At 40.3% G+C, this 21,738-nt stretch overlaps 1 long non-coding RNA gene across 1 annotated transcript; it reads right to left on the reverse strand.

Annotated features, from left to right (window-relative positions):
- Positions 1 to 1,477: 1,477 nt before the first annotated feature.
- On the reverse strand, positions 1,478 to 16,896 carry LOC124094839 (uncharacterized). Its single transcript, XR_006852347.2, has 3 exons — positions 16,636 to 16,896; positions 12,061 to 12,209; positions 1,478 to 2,638 (listed from the first exon to the last, which is right to left on the reverse strand). It is a non-coding gene; the product is annotated as an uncharacterized LOC124094839 (long non-coding RNA).
- Positions 16,897 to 21,738: the final 4,842 nt, after the last annotated feature.

Consider the following 21,738-nt stretch of genomic DNA (forward strand, 5'->3'; position numbering starts at 1 on the left):
CTCAGCATCTCAAGCCACTGGGATTATAGGGTGTAGCACCGCACCCGGCTCTAACCATGATTTTTAAAGTTGAACAGAAACATTCTATAGGGCTTATTAGGAACCCCATCCTAGGAGTCATGAGTCACTCCACCGTTCAGGCCAGAGCACAGAGGCCCACAGTCAGTCTGTCGGAATCTAAGGCTCTCGGATGCTCCAAGAATCCCTCCAGCATCTTCTCCCACTACTGCAGCTGCTGTATTTATAACTGTACCTACACTCCAGTGTGGCTGGGTTCTTCCCTAAAAATAATAATAAATAAAATCAACACCAACCAACCTTACCCTGCTTGCCCCTGTCTATGCCTTGCCCACGCTACCTTTTCTTATGCCAAGGGAGGATTCCCTTCTTCTTTACGTTCATGGAGCAGCCATGGAGACTCAAGCACTCTGATGGCCTTCTCCTCTACTTACCACCAGCCAGCCACCCAGAGTTCCCTCTGCACCCTTAGAACAATTGTCTTTGCAATGTAAGAACCTGCATTGACCTAACATGACAGGCAGAGCCACCGAGGCTTGGTCAAGTCAACTACTCACCTGAAAGGAACAATTGGTGCCTGAGTCCCTATTCTACGCCTGAATTTCCTAGCCTCTTTATCACTGTATTTTGCATAATTATTCTGTCAAAGATGGTGACAAGCATGTTAAAATCTCCAGCTACTCTCGTCTGCCACTTGATGTCTTGGCATATTTCTACATATAGAGGATTTACTTCATATATATCCTGATTATATATTTTTGAAATACACTATTTGACATATTTGTGGATTATATTTATTTTTAAAAAAAAAAGATTTTTTAATATCCAATTTAATGGCCTTTCTTTGGAAATTGTGATGTTGGTATAGCAACCATTGCATTTTTATTACATTGGGTTGATACATTTTTCTATAATCTTTTTACCTTCAGTCCCTGAGTCAATAAATTTTGTCTATATCTGATAAATAATGTACTTGTGTTTTATTTCTGACCTCGTCTAAGGATCTATGAGCTATCTTTCCTTTTCTTTCCTCGCATATGCATCACATATAATTTTGTTAGCATAATATACTAATACTTTTTAAATATAAGCATCTACTTTTGTCTTTGAATGAGGTCAGGTCTAGCCTGTCTGGTGTTTACCCGCAAAGGAACAGGAGAAGTTTCTCTAGTTCTCCATGCTATCCCTTCAGCTGTACTGGAATTCTGCATGCGGTGCCTGGACAGCGGGTGATGTCCACCTGCTTAAATGTTTCTGATCCACGACGGAGCCGTGTGAAAGAGAGAACGGATGCCAGGGACAGTCCCAGCAATTTTGTCTTGTAAGGCTGCTTCTCCATCTTCACTTAAAATACTGTAGCAGGAAGGTTTCGATGTCTTGTTTCTCTTCAACCAAGCCTCCCCCAGAAAGGGATGGAGAGAGACGGGGCGGGGCGGTGATGGGGGGGTGGGGGGTGGCGGGGGAGCGACAGTCAAGTTACTTTCTGTGACTTGACTGGTCCCATCAGCAGGGAGCACTGCAGTGCCCGAAAAGGGTCCCTCCAGCTAGAGCCTGAGCTCTGGAATATTCTGGAAGGAGCTGAGTCAGAAGAAATCCCAGAAGTCCTGTGTAGTTTGGCAGCCTCGCCTAGAACCTGGAAGTGCAGCCCCGCTGGGTAGGAAAGCTGCTGCACCCGGATCAGCTCTTCTCCTCTCTCCCCACCCATCGCCCCCAGCCTTTTCTCTTTCTCCCACGCTCTACCCACAACTCCTCATTTGGAGTCTGTTTTGACTCCAGGCGACTTTCCAGGGCTTCCCATGGAAGGGAGTGTGAGTTTGACCTCCGGCTGCCTTCACCGGGGTCCCACTGGCTGAGAACCTGCAGTCTCTTTTGCACCTTGAGGCAATGAACTGCACCCCTTCTTACTGCATCCCAGGTTCTGGTTGTCTTGCATTTTTACATTTCTTTCCTCATTTCAGACAATTCTGGCAGGAGGAGGGGGAGAGGGTGCTGAGTCTTGTGCTCCCACGGCCAGCCTTTCTGGAACCTGCCAGCATGTCCCTTTGACTTAGAGAGCCAATGCCATATTGAGTAAATCTGAGCTGACCATTCTGCTGAGGGAGACGCTGGTCTTCCTGGCCATTGTGAGGAGGGTGTTATGCTGAAAGACAGGGCTGCTGACATGTATTTTTATTTAATAAGTATTTTTGAACTTGATTTAATTGCCCGCAGCATCACCCCCTCAGAGAGGCAGGGATCAGAGGCCCCTGAGACGGAACATTTATCAAAAGATGTCGGAAATTTGATTAGAATAGAACATAGATTTTTCTCTGGAAACTCTTTTCTGCTTCCCTGGAAGTGGACATCTGTCAGTCTCTTCTGAGGCTTCCTTTTTCTAAGAGCTGTTTATTTTATAGTTTCTTCTGTTTTTCACTTATTAGGATGATCACAACTTCTGAGCTCTTCATGTGCCAAACCAGAAACTAGAAATGTAAACTCACCTTGTGCTAATATCTGCCTCAGAGCTACCTGACATGTGGAAAGTGGGGGCAGGGTAGAATGGAACCACCTCCCAGACCAGCGCTTCTCAAGCTGTGGGTGCTGCGGGACTGTCCCCCGAGTCCACCACAGGGGAAGAATTCTGCAAAACACAATAACATGAAGGATCAGAAAAATTTAGGAACAGATCTGTAAAATGCAACCTCATTCTTTATTAGTACTACATTCAATAGATGTAATATCTACCCTATAATATCTAAAAGTTTCCAAAAGCTTATTTTCAATTTCTGTAATCATCTCCTTGCTTTTTTCAAATCTGTGTCAATTGTGGGATAATAAGATTTTTAAATGTGAGTAGATACAGATGACCTCTCATCTAGTACTTATATCTTCCTGAGCTCAAAAATTCCAAAATATAGGGGGCTGGGGTTGTGGCTCAGTGGAAGAGCACTTGCCTAGCATGTGTGAGGCACTGGGTTCGATTCTCAGCATCACATAAAAATAAATAAATTACAGCAGAATAAAATAGACATTATTATTGCTGTGGGTGTATACATGACTTCGTAACCAATATAATTCTGCAACCTGTACATTCAGAAAAAATGAGAAATTATATCCCATCTGATTCAAATATGATATGTCAAGATCATTGTACTGTCATGAGTAACTAATTAAAACAAATTAAAAAAGAAATAAGACAAAGAATAAAAAAAATAATAAATAAAAGTATTGCACCCATTTATAACTAAAAATATTTTTTTAAAAAAAGAACTCCAGAATATATATAGCTGATTCTCACTATTTGTTGAAATGATGGTCTATAAAGTTGTCACCAATACAGAATTAGCAAACACTCAATTATTGCTTTTAGGGGAAATAGAGTTCTTCTATTTATTTATCTATTTATCTATCTATTTATTTAGTGCACCTCTGGTAATAACATTTGAATTTACTGATAAACAACCTTGCTTTATGTGTTTATTTTAAAAGACGTCTATTTAACATATGTTGTTGACTCGCTAATATTGCGTCCATGGCCGACAGCACTGTATTTCATGCCTGAATGAAAACCCGACAGGTGTCTGCTCCCCAGAAGGCACGTCCCGGCATTAGCACACGAGGAACGCAGAACAGCACTTCAGCACTGCAGCTGGGGACCATTTTAAACAAAGGCATCACCAAGAAAAAGCACGAGCAAGCAAAAAACGAAGCACCGGTTAGGGCTGGAGGAAGAGAAGGGCTTCAGCAGGAGAGCCGGAGGCCAAGGCCAGTGCCTCTGATCTCAGCTGAGAGCACGGGCGCTGGGCAGCCCAAAGCTGCCACCTGTCCACACGTGGCCATGAACGACTGTGAGACTCTGCGTTCATCTGAGGATCAATAAATATCAGTGAAAAAGAAAATTCACAAATGTGGACTCCACCAGGAATGAGAACTGACGTGTGTGTGTGTGTATGTGTGTGTGTGTGTGTGTGTGAGAGAGAGAGAGAGAGAGAGAGAGAGAGAGAGTGTGTGTGTGTGTGTGTGAGTGTGTGTGTGGTGTGCATGCATGTGTGCTACTCGATATCTCCCCTTGGAAGTCTGAGACTCTCAACCATGTCCAAAACAAAGTTCTAACTGTCCCCCACAAAATCTGTTCCTCTCATAGTTTTCTCCATCTCAGTAAATGACGACTTACTGTTGCGGAAACCAAAAACCTTCCAGTTTCTTTTCCTCTCACCTCAAACATCTCCACATCTGGGTCATTTTTCACACACCCTGGACGGCTGAATTGCAAAGGCCTCCCTTGTAGCCTACGCCCGATGAAGCAGACAGAATGCTTTTTAGGGAACATATTACATTTTAGGTTTCCAAAGCACTTTTTTGTTTGTTTTTACGTTTTAACATTTCTTAAATCAAGGTAAGAATCATCAACAAAAAGGAAGCCCCAGTGTCAGACATGAAATGGTAACTTTTGCATAACAGGTCTTAAAATCCAAGGCATCTTAGACCCAAGAAAAGACAGTAGGATGAATGTTGCAATTTCTCTACTCAAAAGCCCCAGTAGCTGCACCCTTGATCAGCGTATGGCTGAGGCCTCCACGTCCTGCCTGACGCCCCGCCCCTGCTTCTCCAAGCTGACCTGCTAACTGACCTGCTAACTCCCTCCTGCCCACTGGACTCCATCCACATGGTCTCTCTTGTCCTCAAACAAGACACTTTTGCTCCTGTTTCCAGGTCTTGGCCCTTGCTGTTCCCCCTTGCTCTCGTGTCCTCTAGCTGTTCCTCACTCCTTGTCTTTCCTCAGGTGCCACCTGGTAGTGACGGCTTCCCTCTGACACTCTTCTCTGCTTTATTTCTCAACCCAGGACTTCAAGCTCATGGACACAACATAGACATCTATTCCTCCAGTGGCTTGACTACATGCAGTTTCAGATCTGAGCAGTGATTTCCAGAGTGATTCAGAAAAGGTGGACATCCACGACTTAAAATTCTATTGTGGATGTAGCTTTTTATGAGCCGAGTGACTCTCTCTCCCAGCTCCTCAAAGCCTATGATTTAGGAAACTGAGTAAATTTGTACAGAGAATACAGAACCACCCCTAGCCCCATAGACAGGCACACTTGAGGATGCATTCCAACAGTGTTGGACTTTACTACACTGGGCATCGTTGTTGTCTGTATGACGAGATATAGTTACTAACTTGGTTCCTCATAGCTTCTCCTCTGTCCCCACACTAAATGAGATGTCTCCTTGTTCATGTTCCTCAACTTGATGCTGAGGGGTCCTCAACTCCTCAGCTACAAGCTTTCTTTCTGTTTCTCCGTTCAGTGGCCTTTAAAGTCATGTGTCCCTCAAGCCATCCTTCCTCTCCACTTTTATTAACAATGGCGCCCTCATTAGCAAGGGTCCTCACTGTCTCCCCCACCTGCACTAAGCCCACCTTTACCCTGTCCCTATAAACATCTCCCAGACGATTTCTGTTGAAGTTGGAGTCATTACACATTTGAGCTTTGTCCTAAATTATTGCTTGGGCAACGCAATGACTACCAAACATTGTGACATTGATTTTGTTGTTGAATTATTCAAATAATTTATCTTTATTTAACTTGCCACCTACTTTAATGTCCTTGGCACACAGGTGGGCCTTACCTGTACTAGGCTTTCATTAAATGTTCATTGCTATAAGAATCCTAGCAACTGTTTGAAAGACAAGTTGATTTGGTTAGAATACTAAATGACATTCCATCACATCAAGTTTGTACCACCTGACTTTTTAACTGCTTACTTTGTCTAGTTTCTCCAAATTGTTAACTGGAGAAGAGGCTCACCCAAGGAAATTTTATGTTAAAGCTAGACTTTGTCAAAAACCAACCATGATAGCTACTCTGTGATGAAGTTCTCTCTCAGAGTCATACTGTGGCTATCACTTCTTTGCCACTTTGACATGAGGTAGGAAAACAGTATCAAAAGGATTAAAGGCTTTTTTTGGAGACTAGTGGTACAAACAATAGGTTTCAGAAACCAAAGGCCAAGTAGTTAAAGCAGATGACTCTAAACAGGAGATGTATGTTTATATTCAGTTTCGAATATATGCAAAAGAGAGTAGTTATACTTGGGAATTGTTATGAGTTAACTAGGTATAAGTCACGTCAAACTAATTGCATTGTGTGTGTGTGTGTGTGTGTGTGTGTGTGGTGCTGGGGATTGAACCGAGGGCCTTGTGCATGTGAGGCAAGCACTCTACCAACTGAGCTATATCCCCAGCCCTGTACCTTATTTTAACTGAACCTCTACACTGTAAAATAATGGAAATTGTATCAGTAAAATAAAAAAATATGTCTTTTAATCTGGGCATTCTGGTACCCACCTATAATCCCAGCTACTCAGGAAGCTGAGGCAGAAGAATTGCAAGTGCCAGCCCAGCTTGGGCAACTGAGGAAGACGCTGGCTCAAATTAAGGTTTTAAAAGGGCTGGTGATGTAGCTCAGGGGTGGAGTGTTTGCCTAACTTTGAAAGGTCCTGGATTCAATCGCTGGTTCTGTGTTTAAAAAAAAAATCAAGCATTGTCATATTCCTTCATGATTTCTTTGTGCAGAAAGCAGAAATACATGCAGTATACTGAAGTTTTATCATATGCATAACTAATTTACTCAGACTCAACACTAGGCAAAAAATAAACAAACAGATTTAATAGTGACAGATAGAAAGGAGCATGCACAACACTTCTTAATGGCCTTACTGTCTATCACATATTTGGCTACCTATTTCTGTTTGCAAGTTTATACACAAATTCACACACATGCACACACACACACACATATACACAGGAATACATACATAGGGATATAATATTCTTATTTTATTTTATTTAAAACTAGTCAAGAATATTTTAATTACATACAAAATACTACTACAGTTCATAAAAGGCTCCCGTGTCTGTCAGAGGACAATTCTCTCTGCAGCTGGCATTTCCGCATGCTCTAAGCCTCCTGAGCCAAGGCATTTGTTTCTTTGCAGTCAATTTAGCGATGGTAGTATAAGGAGACATTTCAGACTCAAAAAGCCTCACTTCTCTCCCTAAAATAGGTTTGTTCGTATCTAGAATAATAAAAACAATATCTCTGAAGAGGGTGATTGGCATATCCACCCAAAGTCCCTCATCAAGTTGGGAGGGTCCTCCGCTGGGTGCTGCCCAGGTATGATGGTCCACTGGGCGCAGCACTGCACCTTGGCCTATTCCACATCAGCCTCAATGAGATCAAAGAGGCAAAGAGGGCTGGGGCACACTTGAAGCTCATGCTGCCCACCGTGCCAGGGACACAGGCCATCCAGGTCTCGAGGGCTCACTGTCTCCTTGCCAACGGAATCTACGGAAATGTTGTGAGCAAGCCTGGCAGCTGCCTGCTGCCTGGGGGTGCCTGGCAGCTCGACAGTCTGTAGTCAGACCAGCTGTGGAGTCTTATTACCCCATCACAGCTACCCAGAACGCCGCTCTTCACTACTCTGCATTTGTCCTGCAATGTTTTAGCAAGAACATGAATTATTATTTTAAAAAAAGAAGAAGAATATTAGAGTTGGTGAGATAAGAAATGAAGATGAGACTCAACATCTGGATAACAAAATCAAAAGAACTTGGCAGATGAGAAGTGTGGTCCAAAATTATAGCAAGGTGAGTATACATAGAATTATAGATAAAGTTCTAAACTTTATTTTAAAACATAGTTTCCAGGAACAGAATAAAAGAAGTTTAAATTAGCAAGTCATATGAATAATAGAAAAATATAAATATCTAGGGGATCTTTATTTCCAAACATAAGAGAATACATTAATCAAGAATTTCCCTCCTGCCAGAAACAATTGGAATATTGGACAAAGCATAGAAAGTGACCATTTTCAGATATTAGACAAAGGACAGTGCATGACCACAACCTGAAAAAAAGAGAAAACATTTCCTGCTTAAGGTAATGATAAATGTGGGGGAGGAGAGGGAAAATAGAGCCCAGTGTCCCTTGGGGAGTTACGAAACTAAAATTTGGGAAGACAGAGACATCTGTAATCATGAGGACGATGCTTAAGAAGAGGTCATTACAGAGAGCTCTAGAAATCTGCATGAGGATCCTCTAGAGCCTTTAGTTGATAATCAGTCCACAAATGTATGAGGAAAACCCAATGAGGATAGACCAGAGTAACTTTCAAGGGAAAAACTATAACCAGAACTAACAGTTTCCAAGATTATGTAAGCTCACTGTAGCAGGACTGGATAGATCTTGTTGAACATACAGCCTTCTCAGTGTAGATCCCAGAAGGTCCAACCTCACATTTTAAAAACTGGAGCTAAATTAGCTCTAGAACAATGACTGTTCCACATTTACCCTAAAAGAGATTTAAAAATAAATCTCAAAAGGATCAAGCTAATGCATGTGTAATTTAACTGCTACAACAAAATAGAAGCCCAATATTATTTAAAGGAGCACAACAAAATCCAGCACTTAACATAAAATATGCAGAAGCCACTCAAAAATTATTATGTACACAGAAAGCAGGAAATGTGCTCCACAGTCAATAAAAACAGACCCAGAAATAACATAGATGATGGAATAGGCAGAAGTGAACATTAAAACTGTAGTTATAGTAATTATAAAGATGTTCCATATACTCAATGGTGTAAAAATTATATATAAATATTGTAAGATAAACATGGGAGATGCAGAAAGTTTCAAGTCAAGTCTATATTGATAAAAATAAAATCTCTAAATGAAAATACACTAGAAAGAGTTTGCAACCAATTAAACACTTCCTCGGCTCATACCCAAAGGACTTAAAATCAGCATTTACAGTGATACAGCCACATCAATGTTCATAGCAGATCAACTCACAATAGCTAAACTATGGAACCGACTTAGGTATCCTGCAGCAGATGAATGGATAAAGAAAATGTGATATCAAATAATAGAAACTATCCAAATGGCATCAAGTCAGAAAAAAGACTTTAAAAATGAATATTTTTGTGATCTGCAGGACAATATCAATTGTTTATATATGTGGGATTACAGTCCTAGAAAAAGGAGACAAAAAATATTGAAAGAATAGTCAAATATTTTTCTGAATTTGATGAAAACTGTAAACCAACAGTTTCAAGAAGCTCAACAAACCCTGAGCAGAAAAAAATGTTAACGAAAACATTTAAAAATCATACCAATAATATGAAACTGTTAAATCCCAGTGATAAAGAATACCTTAGAAGAAGGTAGAGGGGGATAAGTTATGTTAGACATTCAAAAAAGAAAACTTAAAAATGCCACCAAATATTCTGTCAAACACTACATAAACCAGAAGATAGCCAGTAGTTTTAAAGTTCTAAGAGAAAAAAAATGTTACCTAGAAACATAAAATATTGATTAAAATATTGATGAAATTAAGTACCAGCAAACTTGTAATGTAAGAAATGTTAAGGGAAATATCACTCAGTGGAAATTTTATCTCCATGAAGAAATGAGGAGTCCTGAAAATGACATCTATGTGACAAATAGAAAATACATCTTTCTAACTCGAAATTTTACTCAAAAACTGCTTAAAGTAAAATAATAGCTTTGTATTATAAGTTTATAATGAATTGAAGTAAAATGCACAATGTGTTTGGGCTGTTATGTCACCAGGACTTAAAATTACCTAGATTGAAACTTACTCCAAAGAAGGGGAAAAATCAGGATGGGCTCTTAGGATTGTGCTAACTTAAAATCCGAGAGAACTTTCAGTTCTTACTTCACAGAGGTCAGGAGGCAGAGTTTGGAGTTTGAGAAGGTGAAGACATGTAGAAATTGAGAGGCAGAGCACCAGAGGGGAATGGGTGGCTTACAGAGAGAGCTCGGAGGTCAGGGGGACGCTCCCAAGTCTGCGGCTGGGTACAGATCTATGAATGAACAGGCGAGAAACCTCAAGAGTTGAAGAACCACCAGAAGGGAGTTTGGCAGAACAATTCCAGGGAGTCAGAAGCCCCTGAAGTCCTGTCACCCAGCGTGGAGCAACACCTAGGGTGTGAGGTAGAATCTCAGGAGGATTTCCCTGTGCTGCCAGAGTTGAACTATGTCTATGTTAAAGAGCACACCCTCCCGCCCTGGCAAAGCTTCAGAACAAGGTTCAAAAGCCTCCAGTTGCTTCTAAGCAACTTAACTATGCTACCTTACAGGAAAATCAAGAGCTATTAAATGATAAAACCTAGCAACCAATCATGTAAAATCCATAAGGTTCAACAATCAATAAAAAATTAAGAGAAAAGTGAAAATGTATAATCCATAACTAGGAGAAAATACATCCACAGAGAATTCACAATGACACAGATGGATATAGGGAAACAGAGTAAAATATAAAATCATACCACCCAAATCTCAGCAATGTCGGCCTGTAGACATAGACTCAATCATTCCAAGTTTACCTAGAAAGGCAAGGGAATTAGAACAGCTAAAACAATTTTGGAAAAGAAGAACAAAGTACAAGAAAAATAAATCATTCTATTCCATTTTAAGATACCATATAGCTACAGTTATCAAGATTTGTGGTATTTATGAAGCTGTAGACACAAAGAAAAGGAAACACGAAAAGAGAACTCAGACATAGTCCATCCAAATATAACCCAGTGCATTTTGACAAATGAGCAAAAAGCAAGTCAACAAGGAAGGGTGGCACTGTCAACAGATGGTACTGGAGCAGTTGACTATCCATCGCAAAAATAGTAGCAATCGAAACTTCAAATCTCACCTAGATATTAACTCAAAATGAATCTCAGGCTTAAATATAAAACACCAAACTATAAAAAATTTTAGAAGAAAACATAACAAAAAAAATCTTTGGGAGATACATTTTTATTAAAAATAAATAAATACTTAGGCATGACATCAGAAGCTTGGTCCATGAAAGAGAAACAATCAATAAAACGGACTTCATCCAAATTAACTTTTGCTGTGAGGCAAACCTCGTGAAGATAATGAGGTGACAAGGCGCAGACTCGAAGAGGACCTTTGCAAGCCACGTTTCTGACTAAGGACCCACATCTACAATGTATCCTTGAAATTTTAAAAACTGAACAGGAAGGGGGGAAAAAGCACATTTTGGTTAGAAAATAGGAAGTGGAATTAGACATTTCACTGAGAGAACATGGAGATGGAAAATAAGAACATGAAAGATGTTCAGTTCCATTAATTAGGGAAATGCAAATCAAGTCTACACAAAGATAAGGCAAAGAATGTGTATACGTGTCCTCTGACCCTCCCATGTGCATGGTATAGGCACTCCGCAAAACAACGCGACAGTTTCTTGAAAATAACTGATAGTTATTACCATGTGATCCAGGAAAATGTGCATTTTCAGTAAAACCTGTATGAAACATCCAAAAATGCCCTGCAACAGGCTAAATAAAACATATAAAATGGCAAAAATAGTAAATTTCATGTTATGTATCTTCTACTATAACAAAAAAGAGAAATAGACACTATTTCAGACAAATTCTGAAAAAAAAATCAACAAAATTGTTGCAAGAAAGAAATATTAAAGAAAATCCTTAAGGCAGATGGAAAATGTTAACAGTTGGATATTGGGTCTACACAAAGTCACGAAGAACACTCCCAAAAGTAAACATTTGGATAAACATAAAAGACTCTTGATCATTTTCAATCTCTGTAAAAGATATTTGACTGTTTAAAATAAAAATATTGGCAGTGTGTTTCATGGTTTAGAGCACATGCAGAAGTCAAATATCTGAAAATAGCTCAAAGGACAGGAGGGAAGAATGGGATGTATTCTGTTTTACATTTTGTGATGCAATATGTGAAGGGAAATACTGCGCCTGGAATGTTAAACCCTAACTTTGAAATAAAACTAAAGACAAATGCCAAAAAAAAAAACAACTTGAACAACAAAATGCAGATTATAAAACAATTGTTTGTTTAAAAAAAAAAAAAACTCAATCCAAAAGAAAGAGATGAAGGAACAAACAGTACATGGGGTGGGGAGGTGAAGGGGGGACAGACCAAAAAAAAGGCAAGATGGTAAATTTAAACTAGGACATGTCAATAATTACACGAAACATACCTCATTTCAGCTCAGGTCTTCCCAGAAACAGATGCCAAAGTGGGCCCTGGTGCCTCAGAGATGCAATGGGGGAAATGCTCGCTGTGTAGCGCAGGAAGACAGCCAGAGGAGCCTGGGGGAGTCTCTTGACCACGGTGTAGCTCTAACATCTGTGGAAGCAGAGAAAGAAGAAAGGAGAGTTTAATAAGAACATCTTCCATCTCAGAAGGCCCCAGCCAGCCTATGGAAGCTACTGAGCAAAGGCTGCCTGTTAAAGGCAGGAATTTCCGGCCCTAGTAACCCCATCATGCTGGGAATGGCCAAGGAAGCCTGGTGTCATCTCAAGCACTGTGTTGTGACTGAAGTGGAGGCTTGCTTGAAGACGGACTGAGCAGTGAACCTCCATGACCACCCTGGTCCATCCTCGCTCTGCACAGGTGCACACCTTCATCCACATCCCAGGGTGCCAGGGTGCCACTGACCTCTTCTCCTTAGGGCCACCTCAGGGAGAGAGACCACAGCCCCTGTTGTCACAGCTGGTCTGAGCCACAGTTGGTACTCGTCGTCTCCCTCCTCCTCCATCCCTCTAAATTTCTTTCCCCTCAGCTAATGCCTGTGCAGGTCTTGGGACCGCTCCTGGTGGTGTAGACCAAACTTTCGTTGTTAAAGATGCGAGTCCATGTTCACAACAGCATCCCCTGGACTTGCTGCACATGTCCGTTCACAGTGACGACTGGACAAAGGAGCACTAAGAGGGGACCACCAGGTACCACAAACACTCCTTCCTACTCCCTGTGTGAAAGCAGATCTGCCCCTCCTTGCTTCAGGGTAAGTCCCTCCTGCCAACTGATTGCTCTTCTCCCATGCTGCTCTGCATGTGCCCCAGCAGCACAGATAGGTCACATAATCAAGGAAACCTGTGTCCTCTAGCAAGAGCATGCCTACTTTGAATGCCAACATCTGCAATAGTGTAGATCCCATAGTTGCAGAGGTGAGAAGCACAGATTCTCCCAATAGGACATTATATTCCATTCCACTTCCTGTAAACTGCTAACAATAATAATAAAATAATAATAATAATAATAATAATAATTGAAATCTATTAATTTAAAGAGAGAGAGAGAAAGAATCAGGTTGTGTGGCTCTTCTGGTGGAAATTTTGGTCAATTTCCATGAGATTCGTAATCCCAGCCAAAGATTTCTATGAGGCCAACAAAGCCTTCTCCCCATCATCCGAAGCCAACTGCTACTCCTCTCCCGATCACCACTTTGCTCCAGAGGGCTTCTGGCTTAGGACCTTTGCACTGGCTCTTTCCACTCCCTGACATGCCCTTCCTGTGGGCATCCCCATGGCTAATTCCCCCCATCTTCAGGTCATTGCTCTGAACAATACACAGACCCCCTGCTATGGTTTGGGTGTGAGGCTTCCCCAAAAGCTCACGTGTGAGACAGTGCAAGAAGGTTCAGAGAAGAAATGATTGGGTTGTAAGAGTCTTAACCCAATCAGTGAAGTAATCCCCTAATAATGACTAACTGAGTTGTCACTGAAGGTTGGTAAGATGTGGCTGGAGGAGGTGGGACATTGGAAGCATGGCTTGGGGTATATATTTGTATCTGGTAAGTGGAGTCTCTCTCCACTTTCTGATCATCATGTGAGCTGCTCCCCTTCACCTCACTCCTCCACCATGCTGTTCTGCCTCACCTTGATCCCCAAGGAATGGAGCCAGCCTTCTATGGACCAAGACCTCTGAAACTGTGAGCCCTCAAATAAACTCTTCCTCCTCTACAATTGTTCTGGTTCGGTCTTTTAGTCACAGCAGCAAAAAAGCTGACTAAAACAGCCCTCAAAAAGGAAAACAGCCCAATTATAAAGAAAATGGCAAATGATTTGAATAAGCTTTTCCTAAATTGGAATTCCATATGGCTTCTTAAAAAAAAAAAAAAGATATGATCAACTAATTAGGTAGGCAATGAAATCCAAACTAAGACCACAATGAAAAACCATTATGTAGCCCTTGGGTTTGCAAAAATTACATTATTTCTGACAGCTACAAGTGTTGGTGAGAAATTAGAGAAATTGGAACTCTCCCAGAGTCAAAAATGGTGCAAATACTTTAAAAATGTTTTAGTATTATCCAGTAAAGTTGAAAGCATACAGGCCCTGTGGTTGGATCATTCTCCCCTAAATATATACTCTGTAGGAATGCTAGTATGCAGCCAGAAGAGAGCAGCAGCATTCAAAAATAGCCCCCAAATGGAAATGATCCAAAGGGCATCAGGGTAGAATCAATACAGATATTGTTAAGTATATATATATGATATTAAACTGCATGTCCATAAAAATACATAAACTATAAATACACCAACAACACAGATGTCACAAATACTCTATCAAGTGAAAGCAGCAATCACAAAAGTAAAAGTCTGTGTAATTCCCTTGTGTAAGTTTCAAAAACCAACACCATCCAACTGAACTCCCTAGGGGTCACACTATCAGAAAGATAAATTATGGCAACAGGTAGAGTTGATAAACACATTGCATCTGGTGGGGAGGATTCTGCCCTGGCTAGGGGGACTGGCAATGGCAAGTTTCTCCTTGGTCTGGGTGACTTATGGATGTTTGCTTTGCAATTGTGTTTTAAACTGTACATATGGTTTATACCCTCTTCTGTATGGTATAATATATTCCACAAGGAGAAAAACAAACCATTCCCAAAAAGGCAAATTAATGGTGGCTCTAAATCCATAGCCATTTTTATGAATGTAAGATGCAGTTACAGAATTAATAAAACACCTTGATTACTTTTTTCTTCACATTTCTTGAGGCTTTGGCTTACTTTAAGTACTAATTATCTACTGTTTGTGTTGCTGCCTATGCATTTTAATAGCTGTTCACTGATTTATTCTGACCTTCTGCTTAGTAATTTTGAATAGTCAGCAGGAGGTATTAAATTGCATCAAGACATAATGCATTATGTAATTTTGTAAAAAAAATAGGATGCTAGGGCTTGCAAAGCAAGAAAATGTAAATGAGACCCTTTGGATATAAGACATGCCTTTAATTGGAACAGAAATGTCACACAATTGAAGTACAATGGTCTTGGGAGAGAAAAGATTAAGAACATCTTGCTTTCTTCCCACTTCTATGATTAGCTGAAAACCCTTTCATCATTTTTTCACTGTTGGATTTCAGTTCTGAGCAGGGCTAGTACACAATTTGGCATATTCAATTCAGAAAGAGCGCTGCCAAGGTTATTTCCCAACCACATAGGGTTCAATAACTTGAGAAATCAACTAAGGCTAAGTCAGGATTTGAAAGCAGGCTTCTCTAATTTCAGAATTTTTTTTCTGTCCCCCTACTATTCAGATAATCCCCCCTGAAAAGGCCCTGGAAGCAGCTCTTCAATCTCCTTCTGAGGCCATATCCAAGTTTCAGAAATCTGATTTGTATGTAATTGCAGCCATAGAAGCCGTAATCTTCCAACCATAAGCCAATCAAAAGCACAAGGGGGTGGAGGGGAGCTGAGGCTGTAGCTCAGTGGCAGAGGCCTTGCTTAGCCTGTGTGAGGCACTGGTTTGATCCTCAGCAGCATGTGAAAAATAGGTTAATAAACAAAGATATTTTGTATCCCTCTACAACAAAAATTATTTTTTTTAAAAAAAAAAGCACGATAGGAAAAGTAGAAATGGTATCAACAATAACATTTGTTGAAATATTTCTAAGTATAAATTTTAAAAAAAATCCCAGTGTAGTGTGCCACCAGAGAAAGCCCCCTGGGTTGTGGTTCAAGGCTTTGTAACTTGTGCAACCAAGGACAAGTCATGGGACCTCTACACAGAACGTTCCAATAGGAAAGGTGTGATACTGCCTGTCGAGCGAATCTCACATCCAAGGAACCAAGGGAAATGGAGGATATGGAAATGGTTTGTAAATTTCAAATTATCCTGGAAACAAATACTTTACTCGTTTACAAAACTAGACAGAGAAGATGCTCGGTTTCTGCTCTTCAAAGCCCTCAGACGTTGTACTTCTCCGATGGCAACTCTTCCCAGTTACACACAGCAGCTCGTCTTGCCAGGTTTAATTGTGCCCATCCCTTAATTTCCATGGGTAAAATCTGCAGCTCCACAGAGACCCACTTTATAGAGTGTGACATGGCCAAATGAAGAAAAGGAACAATGGCCCCAAACACTAGACATCTTTGGGTTATTCTGTACGGCCTTCCCAGTGGGAGACAGATGATTGCTTATCTATTCTAAAGCTTAACATAAAGCATGCATTGAGATAAGAGTCCTGCTGACTGTCCACCCAGAACATAGGCTTTGAAGTTTGCTGTAATGATGTTGAGGGGCTGGCTGCAACCCAGCTCTCTCCAGGTCTTCCTGTAGAAGCCCCTTTTCAAGGCGGGCCCACCAGCATTAGCAGTTGCAGGCCACAGCAACGTAATAAAGCTCTTCCTTGAGCAGAGTAAACTGGACCATATGGGGTCTGAAACCATGACCTTGGCCTTGTTAACGAAGCTCTAACTAGGCGAGGTCATGGGCCCAGATGGTCACAAGATGCAGAACACTTTGCAGAAGTCACTGTGTACTCACCCAGATCAGAGATGACTTCTGAAAACCGAATCCTTTGATGACATGTGCCGTTTCACCCCTAGGTACTTAGTCTATGGTTCTACGGAAGCAAAAGGAAGGAGACAGATGGTCAAGCTGGAGGGAAGGAAAAAGGGAACAAACATAAAAGGGAGGGAAAAGTGCTTAAAGGTAAAGGTTAGGGTTCTGGCCAAAGCCCAGGAATGTGAAATACAATGGAAATATAAATCTCAAAGTCTGAGAAAGTTCAGCGTAGACCTGAGTTGTAGCAGTACAAAGCCTAGCAATCAAAATGAAATATCCCTCCTTCAATAGAACACATGATCATCAAAACAAAATACAGTACACAATTGGATTGGTAAATATTCATGAAAGTTCTCCAGCCGTGACGTATGTTTGAAGTACAAGAAAATAATACTAAACCTACAATCACTTGAGAATTCCAAAGTTGAGAGGGATCAGGGGCAAGGCCACCGGCTGGCTGCAGATATTTCCTGCAGCGGGGACAGAGCTCTTTCCAACCCTTGTTACTAAGGAAATTTCAGAGCCCGTCTATAAATAGCTCCCTGCCATTATCCACAACAGAAATGAGGTTCTGTAACAAACACTGCAGCTCCGCATGCTGCTGAAGGAAATTCAATTCTAATCATTTCTATCTATTTGGGGGGAAAGTAAGAAAGAAAAGTAAACACCACCGGAAAGAAAATAGAAGAAAAAATGAGAGTCAGAGACACAGTTCAAGACTGCGGTGTTGTTTCCCGGGAGTGCTGCTCAAACTCCTGCAGCTATGGAACAACCCTCACCCCTTTGCAGAGATTCTTTAGCCCAAGACCTTCTCATAGAATAGATTTTGTCAGTGCTCTTATGTCGCTTCTCCCTGTGCTCACTCCTTCTCCCACACGTCTCCATTTCCCCCTCCTTTTCTTTTGAGCTTGTTCCTGCTGAATAATTGAGTAATTCGAGAACAGTTGTTTAGTTTCAATGAATGTAACTTGGGCACGAGGAAGAAAGTAACTGTGACTCAGCTTCCTGGACCCCATTCCAGCAGGCAGGGCTAGCAGGACCCCTGCACAGAGAACCTTCAGACAGAATCTCAGGAAAATGTGTGGAGAAGGAGAAGCTAACTTCGGTATGATCCCTATGACCTTGCTTCCTTTGGAGTCCTTTGAAACTCTTCCACACGTAGGTTCTAGGTGTAGGTGTCTCCAAAGCTGCAGGCCCAGCTCGCTGGGTGTCTTGTGTTCTGCTCCTCTCTTCCTCCTTGAAAGATTAGTTTTGCTGTTCCTCCAAATTAACCTGTGAATTCAAGTCAAGAAAGGCCCACTGGGATGGGTAAACAGATCCTAAAACTCATCCAGAGGAGTGACTCTGCAAGAACAGCTCACGGAAATTTTCAAGGAAGAATAATAGGAGGCAGCCTGCCCTGCAAAATATCAGATCATAAAGCAGAACTACAGTATTTAAATCAGTACACTGGCCTAGACAAGCAAATCAATGAGACCGACTAAAAAGTTCATGTACAGAACTCTGTGTCCATATTACCTATATGTATACAAATGTAAAATGTGACAAGCTAATATTTTAAAGCAATGGAAAAAGTTATTGGACAATTGACTATCTAACTAGCAAAGTCAGAGTTCAATTCCCTACCATACAGTGTACATAAAAATTAAAAATATAAAAAATTAAAATCTGAAAATTACAATAACAAAACATGGAAGATTGATTTTATAAATATCAGGTGAGGCAGAAGACAAGAGGGTGAAGCAAGTCATATACCCCAAAACTTCCAAAATGTATCATGACTGTGCTTGACTGTACAAACTTTAAAATCCTCCACGCAGTGAAAACATAGTAAATCAAGAATAAATAATAACCCGGGAGAAAATAACGCAGGAACTCAAACAAAGTGGTAGCGTCTGTCATATAAATCATAAAAATTAATACAAAAATAGTGAACACAACAATACAAAAAACATTTTTTTAAAAGCCAATATCAGGGCTAGAGTTGTGGCTCAGGGGTAGAGCACTTGCTTTGCATGTGTGAGGCACTGGGTTCGATCCTCAGCAGTACATAAAAATAAATAAACAAAATAAAGGTATTGTGTCCATCTACAACTAAAAAATATATTTTAAAAAACTAATATCAATTAGTGTACACCCATATGTTTTTTACTGAGGAACCTCACAAGAAACCTAGGAATGGGTGTTACTTTATACAAAATTTATTCCCACTGGCTTAATTAAGGGTTCCCTTTTCCCTCCTCAGTAGATTCTCTTTAATATTCAGACACTTTCACTCATTTACAGTTCCTCTATCTTTGAAAGGTTGCTCAAGGTCATCTTGATTATCCAACCATGGTCATAACAACATTTGTTGAAAAGCACTCCCCCCACAAAAAAAAAAAGTGAACAGAAAAAAAATGAGTGTTACCAGAGTGTGGTTTCTTTGATATTTAAAACAAAACAGAGATAGAGACAAAGACCAAACACTTCTCACAACATAGAGAGAGCTGTGAACACTACTCTAACATCTGGGCTTTAATGGAGACACCCAGAAGAGCATGCCTCAGAAGTACCACCCTTCTGCTAAAGCAAGTGTAGATTTGCCTTAGCAAAATCAAGACCAAGCGCTGCTGTATCCACTGGAAAGTCCAAGTTCAGAGGAGAGCACTGTGGAACAGATCGATCCTCATAAAGTGTAAAACCAAACTTATATGAGTTTGAAGTAATGAGACAGTAAGAATTAGTAAGATTCAGAGGAAAATGGCAACACCCAGATGCTATATGATGTGATATAAATAATATTCCGATTTTTTTAAAATAGTAGATATGTGAAAAATAATTCAAAAATAAATTTTAAAAAGCAGGAAGATCTGATCTGACAAGAAAAATGCTGTCAACAGTCTAACCACATGATAGCCTAGATGTTGGATTTGGAAGGAAAAGATTTTAAAGCAGCTATTTAATATGTGTTCAAAAAATTAAAGAAAGACATTTTTCAAGTGTTAATGAAAAAATAAGTTCTCAATGGGAGAAAACAAGGTATCTCACAAGAGAAATTCCAAAATATTTAAATCTTAGAATTTTAAAGTACAACAGAATTGAGGAGTTCACTGGGAGAATTTAATAATAAATTTGCAATGGCCGGAGAACCAGTGTCCTTTGAGATAGATAAGTAGAAACTACCGAGGCTGAAAAATAAAAGAAGAAACACTGAAGAAAAATATGAGCCTCAGAGACCTCTAGGATAATCTCAAACCAACATACCTCAAACAGGGGTCCAAGAAGGAAATAAGAGCAGTGCTGAATGAGATATAGGAATAACTACTATCTTAAAATTTCCCAGATTTGTGAGAAATATGGGCTTCTACCTCCAGCAAGTTCTGGAACCCCAACCAGGATAAGCATGGGGAAAAACCTTACATGTGGACACAGTGTATCACAAACTTGTAAAATCAAAAAAAAAGAGGGGGGTTGCAGGGGGAATCTTAATAACAAATGGGGTGGGAAAGGGAAAATACATTATAGGTAAGGAAAAGAATATTGTTGAATGTTCACACCAAACACTGAAAACCATGACACATTGGAACAGCATCTTTAAAGTAATAAACACAAAAAATAATCTAGATGGGGTAAAAAAAAAAATTAAAAACAGTGTTTAATATGAAAAGAAATAAAAATGAGCAGAAATCTTATAAAAAGATGCTCAAATCTAAAAGTAATCAAAAATGTCAATGTAGACTACAATGGCAAAAAGTAGGAAGCCTGAACCTTCTAATGAGTAGATAGGACAGACAGAGAGGGCAGGAGTGAGGGCAATGAGCCCCATGAAGGTTTCCCTAAATGTAAAGGCCACTCCATGAGATTAACCTGGAGAACTACTCCAAACGCTCCAGCCGACTCTTGTTCCACAGTGGCAGGAAAAGGGAGGTGGGATGCACCTGAGCGAAGGCTCCAGACTCAAGAGCTAAAAGGGCACGGCCAATTAGAAGGTCGTGAGCCGAACCAATAATCTTGGCACTTTTCTAATATCTGATTAGCATAGGTATTGACCAATTGCCTTGGCATTTTTCCGATACCTGATTAACATAGTTAGAGATCAATATCCCTACCCAGGAGCTACACAAGACCCTAGACTAATACATTTAAGTGATAACCTGCTATCAGGTTACCTCTCACCAATAAGAACTCTTATTTTATTTATTTTTATTCTCACTTGAATAAATCCTACTTTTTCACGCTCATTCTGGTGTCTGTGGCTTTCATTCTTCAAATTCAAAGGCCAGGAGCCTGGAAAGAAGTCCCTGGCAGGCAGCTAGAGTCTGCTACAACACTACGAGGCACAGCCTGCTGCAGAGAGCTACAACACAGCTGGATTCCACTTGCCACCGCCAAAAAATAATCCTTCCTACTGAGATCAGCTGGTAACACCAGTGGACACCTCTTCCTGTGAAGAGCTGCCTTGGCTGCAGAAAGCTGGGACCCCACCAGCAATCACAGCAGCAGAGTCAGAGAACCTGGTTTTGTCTCTAACTCCAGTTTCACTAAGTTGTTGCAAGACGACTGCAAATATATTAATCAACCTTTTAGGGAAGGCCATTTATCATACATAAAATTGAATGTGTGGGAATGCTATCTCCTAGAAATTCCACTCCTATCTGTAAACCCAATCTTGCTCATTAGCAATAAGAGACACAATCAAAACTTTCATTATAACACTGTTTGTAATAGTGAAAGTGGGAAGCCACACACATTCCTATCAAGAGAGGGGAAAATGAGTAAATAGTATAATATTCATATAGTGGAATATTATAAAGCATAGAAAATATATGAACTATAGGTACAGTCATCAATACTACTGAATCTCAGGAATGCACTATGAAATGATTAAAATAAGTCCATGGAAGATTCTATACCTTAATGTTTATAAAATTAAGATTTAATAGCATATAAACAAAAGTTTGTAAAGCTACATATATGGGTCAACATGAATCAAAACTGAGCAGTGTAGGATTTACAGAAATATATGTACCTAATAAAATTAATATTTAATAAGCAAAAAAGTTGTATATGGCCATCATTAGTCAAGAAATTCAGAAAATA

Source organism: Marmota monax, unplaced genomic scaffold (assembly GCF_021218885.2).
Source record: "Marmota monax isolate L192 unplaced genomic scaffold, Marmota_monax_Labrador192_F-V1.1 WCK01_AAM20220418_F8-fsc00040, whole genome shotgun sequence".
Classification (NCBI taxonomy): domain Eukaryota; kingdom Metazoa; phylum Chordata; class Mammalia; order Rodentia; family Sciuridae; genus Marmota; species Marmota monax.